Source organism: Rattus norvegicus, chromosome X (assembly GCF_021556685.1).
Source record: "Rattus norvegicus strain SHRSP/BbbUtx chromosome X, alternate assembly SHRSP_T2T, whole genome shotgun sequence".
Classification (NCBI taxonomy): domain Eukaryota; kingdom Metazoa; phylum Chordata; class Mammalia; order Rodentia; family Muridae; genus Rattus; species Rattus norvegicus.
The window spans coordinates 12,611,625-12,638,216 of record NC_141554.1 but is presented as its reverse complement, the minus strand read 5'-3'; the positions used below and the strand labels follow the sequence as shown (position 1 = coordinate 12,638,216).

The following is a 26,592-nucleotide window of genomic DNA, read 5'->3' as shown; positions in this document are numbered from 1 at the left end:
CTCTTTGGTTGGCAGTTTAGTCCCTGGGAGCTCTGGGGAGGGTCTGGATGGTTGATATTGTTGTTCTTCTTATTGGATTTCTTTTTAGTATTTATCTGTGTGAACTGGTGTACTATTTGGTTTGTTTATGCTGACACTGTTTCTGCAGAGAATCACAAAAGTAAGGTGAATGAGTAAACGTTTAGGTTGGGCGTCATCACACTTGGGAGGCTTGGATGGGAATATAGCTTGTGCTCAGAAGTTCAGGACCATCATTGGACACCTTGCTTGAACCCATATCAAAAATACACAAAATACAAGCTAAATCTAGAGGCCCAGTACTAAAAATGATGGTGCAATGACAACAGCAGCAGCATCTGAGACTCGTTAGAAAGGCAGAGACCATAATACTACCCAGGTAGAACTTGTACATTGATAAGTTCCTCAGGAAAGTCATATGCCAATGAAAGTTGGAGTAACACCAAATAAGAAAAAAAATTACATGCTAATTCCACTAGTATTTATTTGTTGAACAACTTGGTTCTGTCTGAGATTCATGGTGCTTCCCTCAGGTATGCCTTTATAACTGACAGGTGCAACCTCCATTCCCTACACCTTTCTCCCAACCAAGGCAGACAGACCTAATTGATAAATCAATAATGGAGACCAGGAGCACTATCCTGAACTGTCAAATGAAAAAGCAACTGAGGTTGGCATTCAGGCTTAGCTTTTTGTTGGCAAATTTATCAAAGAGACTCAAGCATCTATAAAAATCACCTAAAATATTCAGCAAAATATGGGTTTCTCTTCATTTTTTTCTTTAGTTTTGATATTTTCATACACAAGAAATATGATCACATCTAGCTCCATTTCTTACTTTCCACCCTCTTCATGCTTCTGCTAACACACCCTCTCTCAAATTCATGTCCATTTTATTTTGAAAACACACTAGGTCTAATTGTGCTGCTTATATATGTGTAGGATTGGGCCATTCACTAGAGCAATGATTCTTAATTGTCTTAGTACTGTGACCCTTTAATACAATTCTACATGCTGCGGTGACCCCAACCATAAAATTATTTCATTAGTACTTTATAACTAATTTTAGTAGTGTTATAAATTATAATGTAAATATTTGATATGCAGAAAATCAGATATGTGTCTCTCCCAAAGAAGTCACAATTCATAGGTTGAAAACTGGTGCATTAGTGCATAGGAAACCAGTGGACAAATCTTCAAAAAAGAATGTTTCTACCTCCCTCAGTAACAATCCAGTGCCAACAGCTCCTTGATAAAGAAGGGAGATTTTACTTGCCATGTCAAGACAGTATTTTGCAGCATTCATCCCTGTTTTTTAACTCTTGCCATCTTTTTGCTTCCCCAGTTTGCCGGTGGTAGTGGAAAGAATATAGATGTCCCATGTAGGCCTGAGCATGCAATCTCTTGTTCTCATCACTTTGACCACTTATTTATCTCTCTGTTAACAACTGTCTACTACAAGAAGAAGCCTCTCTGGCCAAGGTTAAGAGCAGACCAGGTCTATGAGTATAATAACAAATATTTAGAAGGCAATTTAACAATGTCACTACTTAGCAAATTAGCAATATTAGGTTCTATCCTAATCCCTATGCTATCCCCAGCCATGGGCTTTTGACCAGGATTTCTGTAACTGGAATGATATTTTCCCCTTGGAAGCAGGCCTCCCATCCAATCAGAAAACTATTTATTATTCCCACATTATTCATGTCACAACTATTGCACAAGTAGTTACATCTTGCCTAGTAGGCCAGTACTCAAGCATGTAGAGCCCAGCTCTAGATAAAACGTTCAATGTCTTTAGAGCTGTAAATTTTCTTCTTAGAATTGTATTCATCATGTCCCATTGATTTTGATATGCTGTGTTTTCAATTTCATTCAACTGTAGGATATTTAAACTATGCCTTCTTGATTTTTTTAGCCCAATTATCATTCAATAGCAAATGGTGTAGTGTTTTTGAGTTTCTATAGTATCTGCTAATATCTAATGTATTCCATTATGATCATATAAAACACATGATGTTATTTCTAGTTCCCTACATTTGATAAGTTTTCTATGTGTCCTAGTATGTGAACAATTTTAGAGGCCATTCTCAGACAGCTGAGAACTAGTGTGTATTCTTCGGTGTTTGGGTGGAATGTTATGATGTATCTATTAGGTATATTTGATTTATGCTGTGATTTAACTCCAGCATTTCTAGTTTAGTATTGACCAGATAACCTATCTGTTAGTGAAAATGGGTTGTTGATGTTGCTTACTATTAGTGTATTTGGGTCAATATGTGGTTTCAAGTCTAGTAGAATTTTTTTTCAAATGAAATTGGATGCATTTGTGTTTGTTACACATATGCTTAGAATTATATTATCCTCTTAGCATACTGTTGCTTTGATGAGTATAAGTAACATTTATTATATCTTTTATAGTTGTGGTCTGAAGTATACTTTGTCAAATGCCTGTTATGCTTGTTTCTTCCTTGATAAATTGTTTGAAATATCTTTTTTTCCATTCTTTTACCCTAATATGGTGTTTGTCTTTGATAGGGAGGTATGCTTCTTAGAGGTAGCCAAAAGGTAGATTGTGTTTTTATATCTAGTCTCCTAATATGGGTCTTTTTATTGAGGCAATTGAGATCATTAATATTAAGTTATTATTGCTGTTGTTTTTATCATTGCTATCACTATTGTTGCTGTTAAAATGTATGTTAATTATGGGCAATTGTTGATTTTGTGGTGATTTCTTGGAACTCTTTTGATGATTGATATTATGTATTCTCTGTGACCTCTTAGGAGTGCTTATCCTTCTCTTTAGACAGAAGTATAACTTCCAGTATCCTCTATAGAGCTTCTTGTTCATAAATTCCTTCTATTTGTTTTATAGTGAAAACTTTATCTTTCCTGTTCAATTTAATAGATAGTTTTGCTGATAGTTTGAGTTGACAGTTGTGATCTTCCAGGACTTTGAATTTATTTTTGCTAGAACCCTGATTTAAAAGTTTCTGTTGAAAAATTAAATGATATTTTGATAGTACTGCCTTTATAATTAGCTTGACCTTTCTTTCTTGGTTCCCTGTTTTTAAAATTTTACCTATAATATGTCATAAGGAGCTTCTTTTCTTGTCCTATCTATTTGGAATTCCATAGGACTTCTATGTGAATGGCCATACATTTATTTAGGTATGAAAACTTTTTTCTAAAATTACATTAAATATATATTCTTTAATGTTGGCATTTTATTATTCTCCTTCATTTATGCTCATAATCCAAAAGTTTGATTTTTGTTTTGTTGTTGTTGTTTTGGTTTGGTGTGGTTTTGGTGGTGTCCCAAAGTTCTCCTATGCTTCACTCAATAGATTTTTATCAAGTGATCCAACTCTTTTGCTTTGTCTTTTACCTCAGACAAACTTTTGCACATGGACCATTTTGTTCCTGAGACTTTCCACTGAAGTTTTTATTCTGTTTATTGAGTTTTACACTTTTGGTACCATTTCAGTTTGGTTTTTCTTTAGTAATACTCTTTTCAGCTTTCATGTCTATTAATGACTACCTTATTTCACTCAGGACTTTAATTTTATTCCATATGAGTATATTCATATCTTCTGAGAGTTGTTTGAAGAAAATTGTAATCATTCTTTCAAATTGTTTCTTTGGAGGTTTATTAGGTTATTTTCTCTAGGGTCCTTTATTACAGGTTGGTAATTTTTAGAAGAGACATGCTATTTTGGATTTTCATGTTGTTCTTATTTCTGTACTGGGACTTGGCCATTAGTAGTTAGATGGTTGAGTGAAAGTGTAGGCTTGAGTCTGATAGCATCTGAACTGTTTATGTGTCAGTACAGGGACTAGGGGAACTGGGACAATGGAGGTAGGAGACCACGGTCTGTTGGGGGTCTCTTACATATTAGAGCTTAGAGAAAGGGAAACATTTAGATCCATTCATTAGGTCCTGAGAAGTTCTTACTTATATTTATGAGGAGTTCAGCAGCCCACTTGGTTGGGGTATCTGAACTTCTTACTTGTCAGCACAAAGAGTTAAGGCAATAAAGAATGTTTGGTCCAAGTCAACTGAAAATACAAATTTTTAGGATCTTCAAGACTTATTCCCATGATGGTTACATCAGTTTATGCTCCTACCAAAAGCACTGTTGCACACATGAACTCTCCTGACTATGACTGCATGCACAAAACCTACATGAGATCAAGTCAATAAAAATCCAAGCAGGGATGAAAGGGGATAACAAAGTTCCCACCACCCCCACCCAATCTGAGGATCTATTGTAAATTGATGGCTGTTGAGAGGAGGGAGAGTCTATTTTCTTCAGGAATGTGTTCTCTGAGAGACTACAATTCCACACTTATGCACATACAGGCAGCACTAAGTGTACTCAGTTTTTGAACAGCACATAAAATTGAAAGGGTGAAGTAGAAGTTTCAGGTAATGTTTTGTGATGCAGACTCATGCAGTGTTTTGCTGAGGCAGAGCCCATGGGAGGACACATAAAGCTTGGAGAGACTATAAATAGGATGTGCTGGACAGTGGCAAGGTACTTGCATAGTCATCTTTGCAACACTCTGTTGATATTCACTTCCTTGAGAGACGCACAGCAGAGAACTGTGCTCTCTGGTTCTAGTAATACCCGGTGTCTTGTTTTAATCCATCAGAGGTTGGGATGTTTCTGCTGAATAGTGTTGCTGATTTGTGTTTGGTGTCCCGACACTACTGAACTGAACTGCCGGTATCCTGACGAACAGAGATTGGAATTCCTCCCAAAAATTACTTCTAAACAGGTCCACAGCCCTTGTCCTAGTTACCATCTTTTCTCTCTTACTTTTGGGCTGTGGGTTAGAAGAGGGATTGAAACATTTAGGAACACTGAATGGTTTTGAAAAAAATCTAAGCCTACAGAAGGGGACAATGGGGTCAGAAGGGAGAGAATATAGAATTAACTTGATCACAACACATTATGCACATATAGGAATTTTTCAGACAATGAGCAAAATTTTAAACACTAACTATATATTTCCTATATCAGTATGTTTTGTGTGAAGCTTAAGAATCTTAATAACTCATTCTAAATGGTAATATGAAGAATCACACTTTCTATCCTTTCACTATTCCTCATATAAATGTACAATCACCTATCAGTTCCTCTAGAGGCTTGTACTATTTAAGCTAAGTAGTTAAATGTAGTAGAAGACATTATCTATTTAAACTACTAGAGATGAAGTATCTTTAACAAAAATGATCAGGAACAGAAGTATGCCAGATTCCAGACATTTTTCATTTTTAAAATATTTACATGGGTTTTATAGGTTGAACATTTTTAACCAAAAAAAACTATACTGTAATACTGGAAAATTCTAATCAGCATAAGTTCAGATTTTTTAAAAGTATTTCAGACTTCCAGATTACAGTTGCTAGATATGAATATTCCAAAGAACAGAAGATTTGTGACTGATTTAAAAGAAGTGTTTGAAAATGTTGTCCTAAACAAATTATCTAAATATGACATCTTTAACAATAAGAGTCACACAGGAACCTAGGTGCAGTCACAGGCAGGACCCTTCCAGTTTCGGCCTGAGCCTGGAGCTGACACAATCCCACACTTCTCTGTACCCAAATTACATGAGGGAGAGAACTGGACACTCAGAAGTGCAGACAATCCTGAGAACTCAGGGGAAACAACTACTTCTACTCATATTCCTGCACCAAGAGGAATCCACCAAGAGTCCTCTGAAAAGGAAAACCTAGGAGCAGTCAGGGAGAGGATCCTTCTGGTCTCTGCCAGAGCCCAGAGGTTAAAGTCAGTCACCAGGACCACTAACACATTTAAGAGCACTACAACAGGCCACACAAACCCAGGAGCAGTCTGAGATAGGACACTTCTGGTTTCTGCCTGTGCCCAGAGCTGAGCCAGTCCCACAGTTCTCTGTGGGACCAGTTCCTACTCAGAGGAAGTCTGTCTCCAGGAGCACTGAGACACAGGCTTACATGACAGTCAAGCCACTGTAAGAGACAGCAAAACCAGCTAATACCAGAGACAACCATATAGTGAGAGGCAAGTCCAGGAACCTAAACAAGAGAATACAAGACTACTTGTAATCATCAGAGCCCGGTTTTCTCACCAAAGCAAATAGTGAAGATCCCGTCAAACCAGAAAAGCTAGATTTGGATTTAAAATCACATCTCATGATGATGATAGAGGACTTTAAAAAGGATGTAAATAACTCCCTTGAAGAAATACAGGACATCACAGGTAAACAAGTAAAAGCCCTTAAAAAATGCAAAAATCCCTTAAAGAATTACAGCAAAATACAGCCAAACAGGAGGAGGAATTGAACAAAACCACCCAGGATCTGAAAAATGGAAATAAAAACAAGAAGGAAATCACAAAGGGAGACAACTCTGGAGATAGAGAACCTAGGAAAGAGAGCAAGAGGCATAGACAAAAGTATCACCAACAGAATACAAGAGATAGATGAGAGAATCACAGGGTCAGAAGATACCATAGAAAACATTGACACAAACATCAAAGAAAATATAAAATGTAAAAAGCTTCTAACCAAACACATCCAGGAAATCCTGGACTCAATGAAAAGATCAAACCTAAGGAAATCAGTACAGAAGAAAGTGAAGATTCTCAAATTAAAGGTCCAGTAAATATCTTCAACAAAATTATAGAAGAAAACTTCCCTAACCTAAAGAAACAGATGCCTATAAACATAGAAGAAGACTACCGAACTCCAAATACATTGGAGCATAAAAGAAATTCCTCCTGTTATCATAATAGTCAAAACACCAAATGCACAAAGCAAAGAAAGAATATTAAAAGCAGTAAAAGAAAAAGGTCAAATAACATATAAAGGCAAACCTATCAGAATTATATCAGATTTCTCACAAAAGACGATGAAAGTCAGAAGATCCTGGGCCGATATCATATAGACCCCAAAAGAACACAAATGCCAGCCCAGGCTACTATATCCAGCAGAACTCTCAAATAACATAGATGGAGAAACCAAGATATTCCATCACGAAAACAAAATGTACACAATATCTTTCTACAAACCCAACCTTAAAAAGGATAATGGATGGAAAACTCCAACAAAAGGAGAGAAACTACACCCTAGATAAAGCCAGAAAGTGATCTCCTTGCAAGGAAAACAAAAGAAGAGAGCCATACAAATATAATTCTACTTCTAACAACAAAAATAACAGGAAACAACAATCACTATTCCTTAATATGTGTTAACATCAATGGACTCAATTCCCCAGTAAAAACACATGGACTAACAGACTGCATAAGCAAAGAGGACCCATCATTTTGCTCCATACAGGAAACACACCTCAGTGACAAAGAAAGATAAGCAAAGAGGACACATCATTTTGCTCCATACAGGAAACACACCTCAGTGACAAAGAAAGACATTACCCCAGAGTAAAAGACTGGAAAACAAATTTCCAAGCAAATGGTCCGACGAAACAATCTGGAGTATCCATTCAAATATCAAATTAAATCAACTTTCAATCAAAAGTTGTCAAAAAAGAAGAGGAAGAACACTTCATATTCATCAAAGGAAAAATCCACCAAGATGAACACTCAATCCTAAATATCTGTGTTCCAAATGCAAGGGTACCTACATTCATGAAAGAAACCTTACTAAAGCTCAAAACACAGATTGCACATCACAGAATAATAGTAGGAGATTTCAACACCCCACTCTCATCAATGGACAGATCTTGGAAACAGAAATTAAACAGAGACATAGAGAAACTAACAGAAGTTATGAGTCAAATGGATTTAACAAATATTTATAGAAAATTCCATCCTAAAACAAAAGGTTATACTTTCTTCTCACCATGTCATGGTACCTTCTCTAAAATTGACAATATAATCAGTGACAAAACAGGCCTCAACAGATACAGGAAGATAGAAATAATCCCATGCATCCTATCAAACTACAATGGACTAGGGCTGGTCTTCAATAACAACAATAACGACAGAAAATCCACATATGCATGGAAGACGAGCAACACTCTACTCAATGATAACTTGGTCAAAAAAGACATAAAGAAAAAAAATTAAAGAATTTTTAGAATTTAATGACACTGAAGGTACAATATGCCCAAAATATGGAACACAATGAAAGCAGTGCTAAGGGGAAAACTCAGAGCTCTGAGTGCCTCTAAAAAGAAATTAGAGAAAGCATACATTAGCAGCTTGACAGCACACCTGAAAGCTCTAGAGCAAAAGAAAAACAAAACAGCCAAGTGGAGTAACTGCAGGAAATCATCAAACTAAGGGGTGAAATCAACCAAGTAGAAACAAAAAGAACTGTACAAAGAATCAAAGAACAGGAGCTGGTTCTTTGGGAAAATCAAGAACATAGATAATCTCTTAGCCAAACTAACTAGAGGGCACAGAGACTTTACCCAAATTAACAAAATCAGAAATGGAAAGGGAGACATAACAACAGAAACTGAAGAGATTCAGAAAATCATCAGATCCTACAACAAAAGCCTATATATCAACAAAACTTTAAAATCTAGAGGAAATGGACATTTTTCTAGACAGATACCTGGTAACAAATTTAAATCAGGATCAGATAAACCATCTAAACAGTTCCATGACTCCTAAAGAGATAGAAGCCGTTATTAAAAGTCTTCCAACCAAAAAAAATAAATAAATAAGCCCAGGGCCAGATGATTTTAGTGAAGAATTATAGCAAAACCTCACAGAAGTCCGATTTCCAATTCTGTACAAACTCTGTCACATAATAGAACCAGATGAAGTACCAGTATCTTCTGTGAAGCCACAATTACGCTTATACACAAAGACCCAACAAAGAAAGAGAACTTCAGACCAATTTCCCTTACACATATTGATGCAAAGAAATTGAATAAAAGTTGTCGCACGCCCAACGTCTCGCCAGCAAGAACGACGCGCGGACACCAGGATCCTTCTGCAGCAAAGCGTTTATTCCATCTTGAAGAGGAAGAGACCTGGGGCCCAGAAAGGCGCTGCTTATAAAACCCTAGCACGGCGCGTCCACGCTTGATTGGTTGCTTACCCATGATCTCACTGGCACACCCCGGCGTGGGCAAAGACTTGGCGTGAACACACTCTTGCACATGCGCACACAGCTAGTTTCCTGAAAGGAAGTCGGGCTGGCACAGCAGAAGCCAGTGCCATCTTGTAATGGAGAATGTTATCGCGGCTTTCCACCTGGGGCACAGCGGAAGCCAGCGCCATCTTGTAATGGCGAATGCTATCGCGGCTTTCCACATATCCCCCTTTTTGTTTTACTAGAATGAGGCTGGTCTAGGCCTCTGCAGTTACGTTCATCTGCTGTGGCTCCTGTCTTAGGTCATTCCTCTAATGTCACAGCCTTATCCGTCGTAGGGTAATCCTATCCCCCCCGGGCCCCGTGTCTTAGATTAATCTATGTATGAAGAAAGTTGCCCGTCTCTGGATACCGCAGTGCTGTGTGACAGTAACTGCTAAACGACCTAGGGCGAACTCTACAAAAGAGGCCACCCAGAAAGTTAGTGGGGAAATCATGATCACCCTATCACATGCAATGAGGAAACCTCAGCGATGTAGAAGGGCTGATCAAAGAATCATTGAGTCTCTCTCATCCCAGTGCAATGGATCCACAATCCATGGGGTGCAAGAGCAGAGAACTCAGATGCCGACTAATTCCTGAGCATAGATAACCAAATTCTAGGGGAGGCCCCTTGTTCAATGGCCACAAGTGCTTGAGTGACAAAAACCTTGTCACGTTTCTGTTGAGATCTGAGTTTGCAAACCAAACACAGCATGAACACTAATCCACAGCATAGGGCTGTACCAAACAGAGCCACTCCCAATAAGTAGTGGGCACCTCATCTGGTTCTCCTCAGCTGCTAGCTAAGGGCCGTAGTTAAGCCGCTCCTATAATAAAATTTAGAATTCCCAATTGTTAGCAACTACTCCAGAAAGTTCACCCACTGTGCTTACCTAACAATAGATTGGGGGAGGGTAACTCTAGACACTGCAGACACAATGGCTGCAGCAGTAATGGCTGCTACAATAGCAGCGAAAGTAACAAGGTCTTTCCCAGGACAGTTTAGGATCAGTCATTCTTCTCTGGAACAACCAGCAGGCAATGGAACCATGTCTGAGATCTATACAACCAGGGCATGGTTCCCCAGTCCACAGCAGCTTCACGCAGATGGCATTCCTGTGAAGCTACAGACTCCAAAATGACAACACCAGTTAAGGCAGCAAGAGTCACCAGGGGAATAAGGGGGGCAGGGGTAACGGCTGGAGTCCAGTCTTCTCCAGAAAGCAGCAGTGCGCAGAGGGTCAGAGCGCAGGCCGTGGTGGGACAGGACACACGTACTGTTTGACAAAAGATGAGGGGGGATCTTCCATCTTCCTCTCAGGGCAGAGGAATGACTCCAGGGACCTGAAACATGAAAGCTGAATCTTCATGCAACCAGGATCAGCAAGTCTCACCAACCACTCAGGCAGCTGGCATACTCTTGTAGCATCCTGTAGAAAAAACACAAAGATTCCCTCTTCCCCATATAAAATATCTGAACAGGATCATGTCAATATGTGAAACTTTCTATTTCACCTAGGTAGAAGTATGCCTAGTTGTAGGGTGCCATAAACACTCAAGGGTTCCTTGGCATCCAAATTTTAAAATTGAAATAAAAGGAGCATTATTTAGCATACAGGGATAACTCCCCCTTTTTATTTATTAAGATATAAACTGTCTAGTATCATTGTCCCTTCAGGGGTCTAGGGAATCCAGTTTGAGTTATTAAATGGCCTCTAAAGGAACAGTATTTAGTGTTCTTAACCACTGAGCCATCTCTCTAGAATCTCACAAACTTTATTTCCAATGAGGATAACAAAGACCTAAGTCCTCTGGTAAGGTGAGGTACTTAGCCAACTAACATGTCCTTAGAAGTTTAAAATTAGTTTCAAATATTCTTTTCTGGAGTAGTGTAACAGCTACTCCCCAAATATTAAAGTTCATTTTGAGAGCAAAGGTTTGTAGTAAAAATTTCTATATACACTGAAAGATTTAAAGTTCTAACTTCTTACATTGAAGAAGCAGCAAAATTACATAATAAGGCTATTAGCCATTCTTTTGTAAAAATTTTTAATGATATCACTTCATGGGCTCTCTAAAATTATAAGCAGGCTCACAAAATGAAAACTTAAAATCGACAGGATGTAAACAAACTGCATAAAAACAATCCTCTAAATCTATCTTGAAATGGCAGTTGGAGTAAGCAAACAGGCTATAATGCTCTCACAAGATCTAAAACCTCATCAATCCTTTGTAAATCTTGTAACAGTCTCTACCTGTTTGATTTTTTCTCAATTATAAATAAGTTTGAGTTAGTCAATGAAACACTGGCAATCCTTAATCACAATCCTTAAATTCTCCTTGTAACACCAGAGCACAACCACAAGGTTACCTGAGTTCTGAGTAGTGACTAGGCAGCTGTCCTTGGGGCAGTGGAATTAGCATTAAAATACAGACAACTTTAGGGCAAACCACAACTTTGGAGAGCAAAACTCAACCTCCAACAACCTAGTCTCCAAAATCCAGTCTCCAAAACGCCGAGTCTGTCCTTCATGCTACATAGTTTGACTGCCAATTCTTACATATGAACGCACGACGGTGCGGTCTCCGATACCTCAAAGAGACATTGCCCTAAATTCTTTTAGAAGCTTGGTTTCTAGAGTAAGAATTCCATAAAAATATTATCTCAATTTAGACCTGTTTCCCTAGGTTGGCTCATTCCACATGTTGTCTAGAATGACTCCATCCAAATTACCAGCTTTATGTCAACTTTCTGTTACCAATATTATACCTTTTTAACCATATCCAATAACTTAAAAACCAATAGTCCATAACCAAGGCATGTAGAGCATATTTATACATTTAAAACCAATCAGAAACAAAATTGAATTGGCTACACAAATCTTTAATATTTAGACCAAACACCATTTTTACTTTTCTAGCTATGATTGTAAGAGAAGCACCTTGTCACCTGCTAAGTCTAATAATAAGTCAGGGAATTTTCTAAGAGAAACAGCCATCAGCTCCTGTACCAAAGAAGCTGAGGAGCTGCTGGCACCTGTAAGATCAGCTCGTGCAGACGCTCAGCCCCCCCCCCAGGCAGCTTCTCCAGCTGACCTAGACTCCTGGCTACAGGTACAGGGCTCCAAGGACTGATTGAAACTGCCTTTTATTCATTTGTTCCTTTTTTGAAACGAGTTAAAACCAAATCAAGGTGTGAGCGACTGGCAGATAATGTTTTTACCATTTTTTCTTTTGAACATGAGACATAAAACCTTTAAACAACGAGAAACAAAAACCACAGACATAAACTGACATACATGGACAGCTTGGTGCACCAAGGACAGACAATAGACAGAGGAGAAAAAACTAGATGGTGTCCCAACAAAGGGACCCAGATTCCAATAGGAGTCAGCAGAGAGGTAGGATTTCCCCTTTCCCACCACTTCCATGGTGACCATCCACTCGAGTGGAGTTGATATGGACGATGGATTGTCCCAATTCCTGGACTAGTCCATCAACGTGTTGAAACCAAATTCCTGTAAGATACTGAGATATATTACGGGATATCTGAGCAGCACGACTGACATTCACAAATGGTATGGAAGTGAAACCCAGTCCTGAATATTTCCACTCACAACCTAATTGCATTAACTCCATCAAGCTGTGCATGGGCGTTGAGATGTCCTTGGGGGTAGGGGGTAGGAAAAATGAAAATAATGGTGTAGCTGATGTGTTCTGATTGGTCCCAGCTAAAAGTCCTTGAGACCAGGAATCCAAGTAGGCACACTCTGTAAAATACAACTCTGAAGACAAAAGTTTAGAATTGAGATATCTTTTTGTTTGATTCTCCTGAATAAATGTTGCACAAAGACAAAATTTTTCTCCCAAAATACTGTGTTCCTTTTATCTCCTCCCTGTTTCTCTCCCAGGGCATCCTTTCCCTTATCTCTTCCTTCCTCGGATCCAAGGTCCTTGGAAGGGCCTCTTTTCTTAGGTGCACCTTTCCTTCTTAAAGCTTCTAATCTTTCACCTCGCTCTGTTTCTGACATGCTGTCCTGTAACTCCTCTAACGCCCCTTGTCCTGCTATTACTGTTGGGCGGCATTTCTCATCTTCTAGGCACGATTTCTGACTGTGCCTAGCAGCAGCCGCAAAATCGAAAACCAAAAGAAAAACAATAACAAAAGCTTCCACTGCATCTTCTAATGGGGGAGAGAGATCAAGACCAAACATGCCTCTCAGAGCCTACCTGCGTCCTGCACTTCTGGACCCTCTCCGCGAGCGGAGGCTCTCCTCGGCGCCGGTAATGATAAGGCGTTTGTCCCGGGTTTCGGCACCAAATGTCGCGCACCTAACATCTCGCCAGCAAGAACGACGCGAGGACACCAGGATCCTTCTGCAGCAAAGCGTTTATTGCATCTTGAAGAGAAAGAGACCCGGGGCCCAGAAAGGCGCTGCTTATAAAACCCTAGCACGGCGCGTCCACGCCTGATTGGTTGCTTACCCGTGATCTCACTGGCACGCCCCGGGGTGGGCAAAGACTTGGCATGAACACACTCTTGCACATGCGCACACAGGTAGTTTCCTGAAAGGAAGTTGGGCTGGTGCAGCAGAAGCCAGCGCCATCCTGTAATGGCGAATGTTATCGTGGCTTTCCACCTGGGGCACAGCGGAAGCCAGCGCCATCTTGTAATGGCGAATGCTATCGCAGCTTTCCACAAAAAGTCTCACAAACTGAATCCAAGAATACATCAAAATGATCATCCATCATGATCAATTAGGCTTCATCCCAGTGATGATGCAAGGGTGATTCAATATATGGAAATCAATCAATGTAATCCACTATGGGAACAAACTGAAAAGAAAAAAACCCAGATGATCATTTCATTAGATGCTGAGAAAGAATTTGACAAAATTCACCACCCATTCATGATAAAAGTCTTGGAATTATCAGGAATTTAAGGCCCATACCTAAACATAGTAAAAACAATATGCAGCAAACTAGTAGCCAACATCAAACTAAATGGAGAGAAACTTGAAGCAACACCACTAAAATCAGGGACAGGACAAGGCTCCCCAGTCTCTCCCTACTTATTTAATATAGTACTTGAAGTCCTAGCCAGAGCAATCAGACAACAAAAGGAGGTCAAAGGGATACAAATTGGAAAGAAAGAAGTCAAAACATCACTATTTGCAGACGATATGATTGTATACTTAAGTGACCCCAAAAGTTCCACCAGAGAACTACTAAGCCTGAACTAACTTCAGCAAAGTGGCTGGGTATAAAATTAACTCAAACAAATCTGTAGCCTTCCTCTACTCAAAGGATAAACAAGCTGAGAAAGAAATTAGGGAAATGATACTATTCACAATACTTCCAGATAATATAAAATACCTCGGTGTGACTCTAACCAAGCAAGTGAAAGACCTCTATGACAAGAACTTCAAGTCTCTGAAGAAAGAAATTGAAGAAGATCTCAGAAGATTGAAAGACCTCCCATGCTCATGGATTGGGAGGATTAATATACAAAAGTGGCCATTTTGCCAAAAGCAATCTACGGATTCAGTGCAATGCCTATCAATATTCCAACTCATTTCTTCATAAAGTTGGAAGAGAAACTTTCAAATTTATTTGCAATAACAATAACTCAGGATAGTGAAAATTATCATCAATAAAAGAATGTCTGGGGAATCACCATCACTGACCTCAAGCTGTATTACAAATCAATTGTGATGAAAACTGCATGGTATTGTACAGAGACAGGAAGGTATAGGAATGGAGTAGATTGAAGACCCACAAATGAACCCACACACCTATGTTCATTTGATATTTGACAAAGGAGCTATAACTATCCAATAGAAAAAAGACAGCATTTTCAACAAATGGTGCTGGTTCAACTGGAGGCCAGCATGTAAAGGAATGCAAATTGACCCATTCCTATCTCCTTGTACAAATCTCAGGTCCAAGTGGATCAAGGACATCCACATAAAGCTAGATACACTCAAACTAATAGATGAGAAAGTGGGGGAAGAGCCTCAAACACATAGGCACTGGGAATTTTTTTTTCCTGAACAGAACACCAATAACTTATACTTGAAGATCACAAATTAACAAATGGGACCTCACAAAACTATAAAGCTTCGGTAAGGCGAAGGACTCATTCACTAGGACAAAATGGTGATCAACAGATTGGGAAAATATGTTTACCAATCCTACATCCAATAGAGGGATAATATCCAATATATACAGAGAACTCAAGAAGTTAGACTCCAGAAAAGCAAATAATTCTATTTTTAAAAAAATAGGGTGCAAAAGTAAACAAAGAATTTTCAACTGAGGAATATCGAATGGTTGAGAAGCACCTAAAGAAATGTTCAACATCCTTAATCATCAGGAAAATGCAACGCAAATCAACCCTGAGATTCCACCTCACAGCAGTCAGAATGGCTAAGGTTAAAAGCTCAGGTGACAAGAGATGCTGGTGTGGATGTGGGAAAAGAGAAACACTCCTCCGTTTTTGGTGTGATTGCAAGCTGGTACAACCACTGTGGAAATAAGTCTGGCAGTTTCACAGAAAATTGGACATAGTACTATCTGAGGACCAAGCTATATACAAAAGATGTTCCAACATATAACAAGGACACATGTTCCACTATGTTTATAGCAGCCTTATTTATAATAGCCAGACGCTGGTAAGGACCCAGATGTCCTTCAACAGAGGAATGAATACAGGAAATATGGTACATCTACACAATAGAGTACTACTCAGCTATCATACACAGTGAATTTATGAAATTCATAGGCAAATTGATGGAACTAGAAAATATCATCCTGAGTGAGGTAACCCAATCTCTCTCTCTCTCTCTCTCTCTCTCTCTCTCTCTCTCTCTCTCTCTCACACACACACACACACACACACACACACACACACACACACACGGTATGTACTCACTCATAAGTGGATATTAGCCCAAAAGCCCAAATTACCCAAGACATAAGCCACAGACCACATGAAGCTCAGGAAGAAGGATGACCAAAGTACGGATGCTTCAGTCCTTCCTAAAAGGGGGAACAAAAATATTCATAGGAGGACATATGGAGAAAAAGTTTAGAGCAGAAACTGAAGGAATGGTCATTCAGAGCCTGTCCCACCTGGAGGTCCAACCCATATACATACAGCCACCAAACCTGGACACTATTTCTGATGCCAAAAAGTGCATGCTGACAGGAGCATGTCTCCTGAGAGGATTTGCCAGAGCATGACAAATACAGAGGCGAATGCTAGCAGCAAACCATTGAACTGAGAACACGGTCCCCATTGGAGGAGTTAGAGAAAGGATTGAAGAACCTAAAGGGGCTTGCAACCCCATAAGAACAACAATGCCAACCACCCAGAGTTGCCAGGGACTAAACCACTATTCAAAGAGTACACATTGACATTGACAGACCTATGGCTCCAGCTGCATATGTAGGGGATGATGGTCTTGTTGGGCACCAATGGAAGGAGAAGCCCTTGGTCCTGCCAAGGTTGGACCCCCCCCCAGTGTAGGGAATGTCAGGGCAGAGAGGTCAGAAAGGGTGGGTTGATGGGTGGGGGAACACCCTCATAGAAGAAGGAAATGGGGCAATGGGATAGGAGATTTATGGATGGGAAACCTATATCTCCTACATGCCATCACCTAGATGTTGGCCTACCTAGGCCCCACCAGTAAGACAAGGAGTCAGCTACTATAAACGTTGACAACACAAATTTAGTCACACTTTTTAGAGAGGTCTCTTTGTTATATAACTAAATGTTCAAGACCATATTTCAGAACTCCAATGTGTGCTAAAGCTAGAAAAACATAGTTGTTCTTCTCAAATATAAGCATACAATTATAAGATATTTTGAGTAACATAGCATAAGTTAGAACCAAGAGTCCTATGAAGAGAACATGGAGGACAACTCAGCCAACAGATTAGGAAGGATTACTAGAATTTGATATTATTAAATAATTATCAAATTTACTGTACAAGCAGTACAGTAGAGTATTAGCTGTTATAACAGAGGCATCTTTGTGAAGAAAGGAATGGAATGGTTAAGTCTTTAAACCAATTAGAAAATGGGTGCAGTATTCAATATATACCTGAACTTAAAAATGCACTATTGAATGGATGATACGGACAATAACAAGACATTAAACAAATAGAATCAGGACAGATATACTAATGTATGTTCTTTATCCCAGCCATTCAGGAAGTTGAGTCAGAAGGATCATTTGAGTATCTGGGTTTGAGACTAGCCTATGTAACACATGGAGGCCCAATCTCAAATAAATGAAATAAAGAATGGAGAAAGGGAAAAAGGGAGAAAGCAAAGGAAACTGAATTGAGTCATGATAATTCTAGTTGTTAAGTACCTTTATATAATCGTGTTTCTGAAGCCTTATGCCCAGAAGTGTGACCATAGTGCATGTATCTGGAATTCATGGAAAGGTCTGCCTATCCTTTTGACTCCTGTCCTACCGTCATCACATATTTTCCTTCTATTCTTTTCTTCCATTGTACCAATTCATCTCACTGGCTACAACAGTACACAATATTCTTGTTTCAAGCACCCCAACTGGATGGTATGCCTTATGAACCATATCACTTTCATTCAGTGCTCTAGAATTAGTCTTGAATCTAAAAATGAAATAAGTACCAAACTTTGCTAGCAAACTGTCTACAGATCTGACTCTTGCCTTGTCTCCTAAATGCCGACTCTCATACACTTTCTCTCCTAACTAAAGGCAATTTGTATGTTTGGCAAACTGTGTCTTGCCAAGATATGCTTTCTCGTTAATACTGGTAATCTATTCATGTTCTTATCTAACACAGTGGTTCTCAACCTGAGAATCATGACCTGCACAGAACTCGCATGCCAGATATCCAGCATTTCATATATTCACATTACAATTTATAATAATTACAGTTATAAAGTCATAATGAAATAATTTTATGGTTAGGGGTCAACACAACTGCATTAAAAGGTTGTGGCACTAGGGAAGTTGAAAAGCACTGTCTTAATATATTTGTAATCTTCTATGTAAATCAAGACTTTTAATTGCCAGGTAATTAATTGCCCTTCTGCCTCAGTAATGTCCACCCCGGAAAATTATCTGCTATCAGGCCATTTTCATTCAAACTTAATAGCATATTAATATCAGCGATCTAAACAACTGCAGCAGATGCCTCTGTTATCATAATCACTAGATCTGCCTGAGTCAAAGCTATGAAGGATTGTTCTGTACAATAACTCACTTACCATTTAGCCTTAACTTCTAGGACTAGACAGTAATAGCTTGCTCTAACCGTGCATAAACACTATCCAAAAAATGTTAAAGGTGATGTCCCCATATACGATTCTTAAATAATAAAACCTATAGAATAGTGGTCACAAAGTCCTGGAAAAACAAATGAAAAGTCTAAACTTTTTGGTAGAAAGGACTCTGTGCTCATGACACTTACCTCAGTTATGCATCTTTATATTGGAGTTTCTATTTTTCCAATTTTATTCACCAATTCCTCTACCTTTGTTTCATGGAATCATCTCCTTAATGAATTGTCTACATTCAAGACTTTTTAAAAGTTTAGGCTTTTATAAGACAGAGGTGTGAGGTTGATACAGTGAATTTCACTATTTCCTTTCTGAAAGCATTCTACTTGTATAATATGTCAAACAGTATAAAGGTTGAACATCCCCATCCAAAAATCTAAAATGCTCCCAAACACAAAACTTGCTGAATACCTGTAAGATGTACCCAAGTGAAAAATTCCATACATGACATCACAAGAAGTGTTACTCAAGCACACAGAAAGTAGTGTATAAAATTGTCTGTAATTTGTGCATGAGGTGCATAGAAAATGCAAATGAATTCTGTATCTAGAGATAGATTCCATACCTTATTATGTATGTACAAATATTTAAAAATCCAAAGTTCAAACTCCCAAGGACTTCTGTTCATGGGTAATATTGGCAAAAAATAATAAATATGTGCAACAACTAAGAGGAAGAAAGAGATATAGAGATATATAAGGTGGGATAAACTAGAAAAGTGGGCGTATTGGGCACAAGGAATTATGCAGACAAAATCACTGAAGCCTCAACTGCTAACATTGTTTGAAATATAGTACTGATCTCCAAGCCAACTACATACACAAACAGCATTCTTAGGAAAAGGAATAGATGGTGGTTAATAGGTTACCAAATTCCTTAGTATCATAGCTTTAAATTAAAATGTAATTGTGCCTTCAGAGTTGTGTGATATAAAGACTCTGACATAGACAAATAGTTTGTTTAGTGGTAAAAAATAACTACTGACTTTTTAAGACGTAATTAGGGAGTTAGAGAGACTCATGGAAAGAATGTTCACATATTTTCAAATAGATAAAATGAGTATTAGAAATAGTTGACAGATTACTTGATTTTAGTGCTTTCTTCTGGGAACTATAAGAACTTTGAATAGTGATAGGTAGAAGCTGTGATATATAACATTATGAGGTAGCCATAGACATTGGGGTAATTCTAAGTTGTATATACAAATTCTTCCACACATCTGCTTGTAAAGTGTGAAGAGTAGCTACGTACAATAATACACATCTAAAATTCTAGCACTCAGAGGGGGAAAGACAGGAAAAGTATCACAAATTCAAGGCTATCTTGGTATACATAGATAATTCCAGTCCAATTGTACTATACAGTAAGAATGTTTCAAAGAGCTCAAAGGTGAAGACTGATAATCTTCTTCTTGATTTGTGGGTTGAAATTGCAACCAAGTACAGCAGTACACTTGTAATTCTAGCCACTTCAGAGACAGAGGCAGAAAGGTCACAAATTTAAAGATGTTAGTGAGATATTCTGTCAAAATAAATTCTATCCATTTATTTATTATTTATTCACTTTACATCCCATTTACTGCTCACCTCTCAGTCATCACTTCCCACAACTCTTTCCCCATCCTCCTACTCTGAGAGGGGGGAAGCCCCCTGGATATCCCTGTCACCCTGATATATCAAGTCTCTGTGAGGCTATGCACTTCCTCTCCCACTGAGGAGACAGACAAGGCAGCCCAGCTAGAAGAACATATCCCACAGACAGGCAACAGCTTTTGGGATGACCCCCTCTCCAATTTTTTGATATCACACGAAGACTAGGCTGCATATCTGCTACATATGTATGGGTAAGCCTAGATCCAGCCTGTAAAAGTTTTTTGATTGTTGGTACAGTCTCTGAGAGCCCCAACGGTCCAGGTTCGTTGACTCTGTTGGTCTTCTTGTGGAGTTCTTAAGCCCTTAGATGGTGCAATCCTTCCTCTTGTTCTTCTAAAAGTATTCTCAAGATCCATCTACTCTCTGGCTGTGGTTTGCCACATCTGTCTAAGTCAGGTACTGGATAGATCCTCGCAGAAGACACCCATGGTACATTCCTGTCTGCAAGCAAAACAGTATTATTAATAGTCTCAGGAGTTGGTGCTTGCCCATGGAATGAGTCTCAAGTTGGGCCAGTTATTGTTTGGTTATTCCCTCAGTCTCTGCTCCATAACCCATCTTTACATTTCTTGTAGATAGGTTAAATTTGGGGTTGAAAGTTTTTTGGGTGGGTTCGTGCCCTTGTCACTCTACAGGAGTTCCTGCCTGGCTACAGCAGGTGGCCTCTTCAGGTTCCAAATTCCCAATGTAGTGAGTCACAGCTAAGGCCACCACCATGGATTTTTGGCATCTGCCTTATCCCAGGTCTCTGTCTCTTCAGTGTGGCTCTAACCAAGCAAGTGAAAGATCCATATGAAAAGAACTTCAAGTCCCTGAAGAAAGAAATTAAAGAACACATCAGAAGATGGAAAGATCTCCCATGTTTGTGGATAGGCAGGATTAACATAGGGAAATGGTCATCTTAGAAAACAATAATTTGCAGATTCAATGCAATCCTCACAAAAATTCCAACACAAATTTTTATAGACCTTAAAAGAGCAATTCTCAACTCCATGTGGAAAAATAAAAAACAATTCTGAACAATAAAAGAATGTGGGGAGGCAAGCTTTGAAAGGTACCTTGATTCCTAGTCAAGTCCCCAGAAGCCCTAATAGGGACATCAGGTACATTCCCAGCATGGGAGAGTCCCTCCCCAGTGCCAGAGCCCCACATCTGGAGGCCACAACATGGTGCTCGAATCCGCGACACAACTACACAGATACTGCAGAAAGGTGAGCCCACTCCCCCAACTCTAGAGACAAGCAACCTATCCTTCCCTGCTGTGCTTTCAGTCAGGTCCATCGGGTAGATTTGGACAAGCTGAAGGGGCAACTGAAGCCTCCCTACCAGAGCTACTCTCTGGTGTTGCCTGAATGTCCCTCTATCCCCTGTCTAAATCCTGACAGCCCGAAAAGAGCATTGGCAAAGATTCTCTATCTAGCATCTCCTTAAAACAAAAAGAAAACCTGGTAACACAGCAGTCACTTAAAAGTCACAGCCACAGGGCAGCTGCCAGTTCTTAAATCTGTGCGGAATCACACAAAGCAGATAGGCCAAGGGAATGTTCCCATTGAACCAAGCATTTCTCCTCTTTTCTGTAAAGAACAATTCACCACCACATAAAAAATTCCCCCAGACCTGGCTTCCCCACCCCAGAAGTAGAGACCTGCGGCTTCCCACAGCCCAACACTCACCCAGAAGCAGGAGTGGGGTAAGAACAATCAAACTTCCCACCTCCTGCCCTGCAGTGGAGCAGGTGCAGGACGCCCCACCATTAACCCAACAAGTCCTTCTAGCTCCCTCTGGCCCTGACTGTGCTATCAAAACACCAGTCTTCCTTTGAGCTTTTCTTCAAAGTTAGCCTTTTCATCTCCTTCCAATCTACATTAGAATTTGCCAGCCAACAAAAAACAAATGGGGGAAACAGAAATCAGTCTGCTTAGAGCACACAGCCACAGTTGCAGTATGACAGTGCAGCCCCCCCCACCCCTGACACACACACACACACACACACACACACACACACACACACACACACACACACACACACACCTATGCCAGCCAAAGACAATGGAAAAATGCACCTGAAACCCAAAAGTTTTGAGGGTTTGCTTAAATGCTTGTTCTCTCTAACAGAAACACCTAAGACAATGTTCGTGCTTCTCAACCCAAAATTTGCATGTCTCTTTATTTAAATGTTTTTTTTCCCTAGAATTTGTGATTTATGTCCAAAATTTTTCCAAATTTCCCCTAAGGTTTAAAAGTCATCTAATCTACTCCCATAGGTCAAACCAACTATACTGATAACCATTATTTAATCCTTAAATAACAACCAGGCTTTTTTTTCACAAACTGTTACTGCCTATCCCAGATACATAATTAACATGATATTATCTGCCTCAGCCATCCAAAGCAGACTTAAAGGATGCCTTCCATAACTAAACTCCTCAAACACCCTTGCTTTTCTAGGATCATAACAGACCATGATGTGCTCTCAAGCAAACCATCACAGGCTTAACCCACGCCACTCATCCTATGCAGACATCCTCCGGCTGGGGTTCTGCTGCTCTGTTGTGATCACCCTACAAGTTTTTCTACAATGCTGCTCTCATAGATCCAGTCCAGACTGAACGCCATCTCCTCGGACCTGTCTGGGACAAAAAGCTGCCTTCCTCCAGACATCTCATCTGACTGATGACTCCCAAGACACATGCCGAGATCCACAAATGACAGCTGAGACCCACAAACTTGGGACTTTCCAGCAACAGCCAAAGCCAAATGGCTACTGAACTTGAAAAAGTTACATGATAGAATGGAAAACATGATGTCTAGCTAGATTACTCTAACGTTGTTTAATACCAATGTTAATACCCTCAAACTGTACTACCCATGGAACAATTACGTGGCTCAAAGATCCTTTGTCCTCCCAACCCCCATCCCCATTCCTTGTTCCCACTCTAGCTTAGTTTCACTACCCCTGATGAACTTCTGTCATAAGAGCTATAACACCGCCACTTGGGGTAGAGATCTGCTTTCCTGAAATCATCTCTGCCAGAAGCTCCCCTGCACCCCTCACCAGCTAGTCAGTCTCCAGTTGGCTCAGCCTGGCCTGGGCCACCGAAGAGGCAACAACAGAAATGGAGGTTAAGCAAGACCAGCAGAGGAGGCAGCAGAAGTAGTCCCCTCTCCTTGCCTGAGTCACCCCCACCCCTCACTCAAACCCATACCACCTAGCCAGGCAAGAGATCTCTGTGGGAGAGCCCCACAGCACCAGAGTCCCACAAAAGAACGTTGAGATGAATTACCATCCCTGATCTTGAGCTGTACTACAGAGCGAGGGTGATAAAACCTTTATGGCACTGGTACAGAAACAGACCAGTTGATCAATGAAATTTAATAAGGAAGAAATAAACCCAAACACCCATGGGGACTTGATTTTTGACAAAGAAACCAAAAACCATACAACAGAAAAAAAAAGCATCTTCAACAAATGGTTCTGCTCTAACTGGATGTCTATGTCTATACTTCAAAATAAATTCTTTTTTCTTTTCTTTATATTGGATTTAATTGGGAGATTATGTTTTGAAAGAGTTAGAAGATCGATGACCATAGATTCAGGGACAATTTCAACAGGAACACATTACATGATCTATGTACTTCTAGCCTTCAAACCAAGCCTGGCAGAGGTTAGATAACCTCAGAGGGGTCAGAGGTAGGGTTTTGTGAGGTCTCATCTACTCCTTAGCTGCCATTGGCTAGGGAGAACTTTGAGGACTGAGGGGTGTGGCTCACCATTGTTCTGACAAGAAGATAAGCAGGGCTCTCAGAGCTCTGAGGCCAGTCCCTAGGAGAGCTCAACTATGGCCCGGGTGGCAAAGAAAGCCCCCAAGCCTGAACGTTCAGCAGGCACAGCCACCAAATCCAGCCAGAAGAAGAAGCATAGAGTTTCCGGCAAAGCAAAGTCCAACCATATCAAGAAGAACAAGCATTCTTCTGGTCATTCAGTAATGAGAGGTCCCAAGGTAAAATTCCCTCTCTTCTGCAGTCACCCGTTCCTCTAAGACTTTCTCAGGCCTGCTATAAAGTTCTCATCTACCTCTGCCCCTTCTCATGAATCTCCATCCACTTTCTATCTATCTTGGGAGCAGACCAGTGCCCCGATGACATTAGTATATTGTTCTTTCAGATAACAGCAAAGGGGGAGAGAGCTCTTGGACGATCATCTGGGACAAAGAACAAGAAATCTGTCAGGACAATGATTCATGCAGAAACTGGAGGTTCAACTGTGACACTGCACACTCCTGGACGAACGAGTGAGAATACTAACTTAGCAGCACTGTGGGAAGTTTCCCCATGCCCCAACAGCAATCTGGTCTGTAATGAAGATCTACCCACCTCCTAGATCTCAAGCGGGTCCCAAGACCTAACAAAGATCTGTGAACAGTTCTGGGTGATGACCCACTATTACCACATCAAAGACAAATCTCACCACTTTTAATTTGTATGATGGTGATAATAAAATCAATCAGATGTGAAAATATGTATGTCACTTTCAGTCTGTAACAGGGGAGCAGGAGTACAAAATGTTGGAGAAAGGAAAGACAGTATAGATGATAAAAAGGAACATTGGTTTCTACAAGGTTGGGCGAGGGATGAACAATAGTCAGACACTGGAGGGTCAGAAGTGAACTAGTTTAAATGTCTCCATGAAGCTTTATTTCACAGAGAAACAGGAAAAACCCTGGGTATTCCTATATGTCATTGGCAAGGCTGGTTTCAGGCTTTTATGTTCATATGATCTGTGGGTGAAAGTTCAAGCCCCAAGATAGGGAGCACATCGCCTTAAAGATACCTACCTACTTGTGGTGTTTCTGACACTCTTCATTATGATCTCATGTACTAAGACTTTACCTCATCAAAGGTGCCAGTGTATAACACAGACAGAAATCTTGACAGGAAGCTGCAAGTGCAGCACTGATTTAGCCTCCCTCTTCAGACACTGGGGAGGAGTAGGACAGTAAGGAGTGGTCTGTCAACCAGTACTCCAAAGGAGGACCAAGGAAGTAATGCCTACAGTGTATTTTAATACAACTGTACCTTTCCATATAGCTTTACTATGTATTTTTCTGACACTTTATTAATCCTGTCAGGAGGTATAGTAAAAGCAATTGTGGCAGAATTATTTCTAAAAGGGGAAATTGGGGCTGGAGAGATGACTCACTTGATTCTTCACAAGTATGAGGGTCCTGAGTTTTATCCCCAGAACTCATATTTAAAAAAAACATGAAAAATCTCATCAGTTGGACATGGTGACATAGGCTTTTAATTTCAACAGTCAAGAAGCAGAGACAGGCAGATCACCATGAGGTTACATAGTGAGACACTGTTTCAAACAATAGACTTTAAATATCTATGTGTTGGGTGGAAAACTTGTATTTAATGCACTGAGGGTGAGAAGGGTGGATCCTTGGCATTTGTTGGCCAAATAGACTACCCACTTGGTAAATCCCAGGCCAGTGACAGACCATGGTGGTTTCTTGTACTTGTTCTTTTGTTTGTGTAGTTTTAAGGAGGACACTAGAAACTAGAAAGTTGTCCTCTGCCATACACACATCACACCAAGTGCGCTCATGTGCGCGCTCACGTGTGCGCACACACACACACACACACACACACACACAGAGAGAGAGAGAGAGAGAGAGAGAGAGAGAGAGAGAGAGAAAGAGAGAGAGAGATGTATTATGCACAGCCATCCTTCATGCGTCCAAACATACTCACATGAACATATAAATATACAGACACAAGTAAACAATAAAATACAAATACATAAAATCTGTACATTTTGATGGCTTTTGCATATGCATACACCTATGAAGTATTCACTATGAGAAGGAATATTCCCACATTCTCTGCAATTGACTTAGTTTAGAGTCTCCCTTTTGTGTTGTTGTTGTGAAATACCAAATTTGGGCACATCATAAAGCAGAGGTTTCTGTAGATCTGATTGTGGTAAGGAAAAGATTAAGTATGGGTAGCTCCATTTTCCTGGCCTCAATTAAGATTCATTAAATGTTTTAATTTTATCTATCCTTTGGAAATATAATATGTATACAATATATTTTAAACATATCTACCCATATAGGCTTCTTGTATGTTTATGGACATTTCTTTCTTTAGGTTAGAAAAGATTTACTCCACAGTATTACTGGTCCTTTAAGTTGGTAATCTTCACTCTCTTCTATATCTATTATCCTTAGGTTTGATCTTCTCATTGTGCCCTGGATTTCCTGGATGTTTTAGATTAGGAGCTTTTTGTGTTTTACATTTCCTTTGATGGTTGTGTTAATGTTTTCTATGGTATCTTCTGCCCCTGAGATTCTCTTTTCTGTCGGTGATGCTTGCTTCTATTACTTATGATCTCTTTCTTAGGTTTTCTATCTCCAGAGTTGTCTCCCTTTGTGGTTTCTTTATTGTTTCTACTTCCATTTTTAGATCCTGGATGGT

General features: G+C 39.8%; 1 long non-coding RNA gene across 1 annotated transcript; it reads left to right on the top strand.

The window, feature by feature from the left end:
* The first annotated feature begins 23,927 nt into the window (after nucleotides 1–23,927).
* On the top strand, nucleotides 23,928–24,626 carry LOC147998141 (uncharacterized). The gene is made up of 2 exons (XR_015646465.1): nucleotides 23,928–24,110; nucleotides 24,275–24,626. It is a non-coding gene; the product is annotated as an uncharacterized LOC147998141 (long non-coding RNA).
* Nucleotides 24,627–26,592: the final 1,966 nt, after the last annotated feature.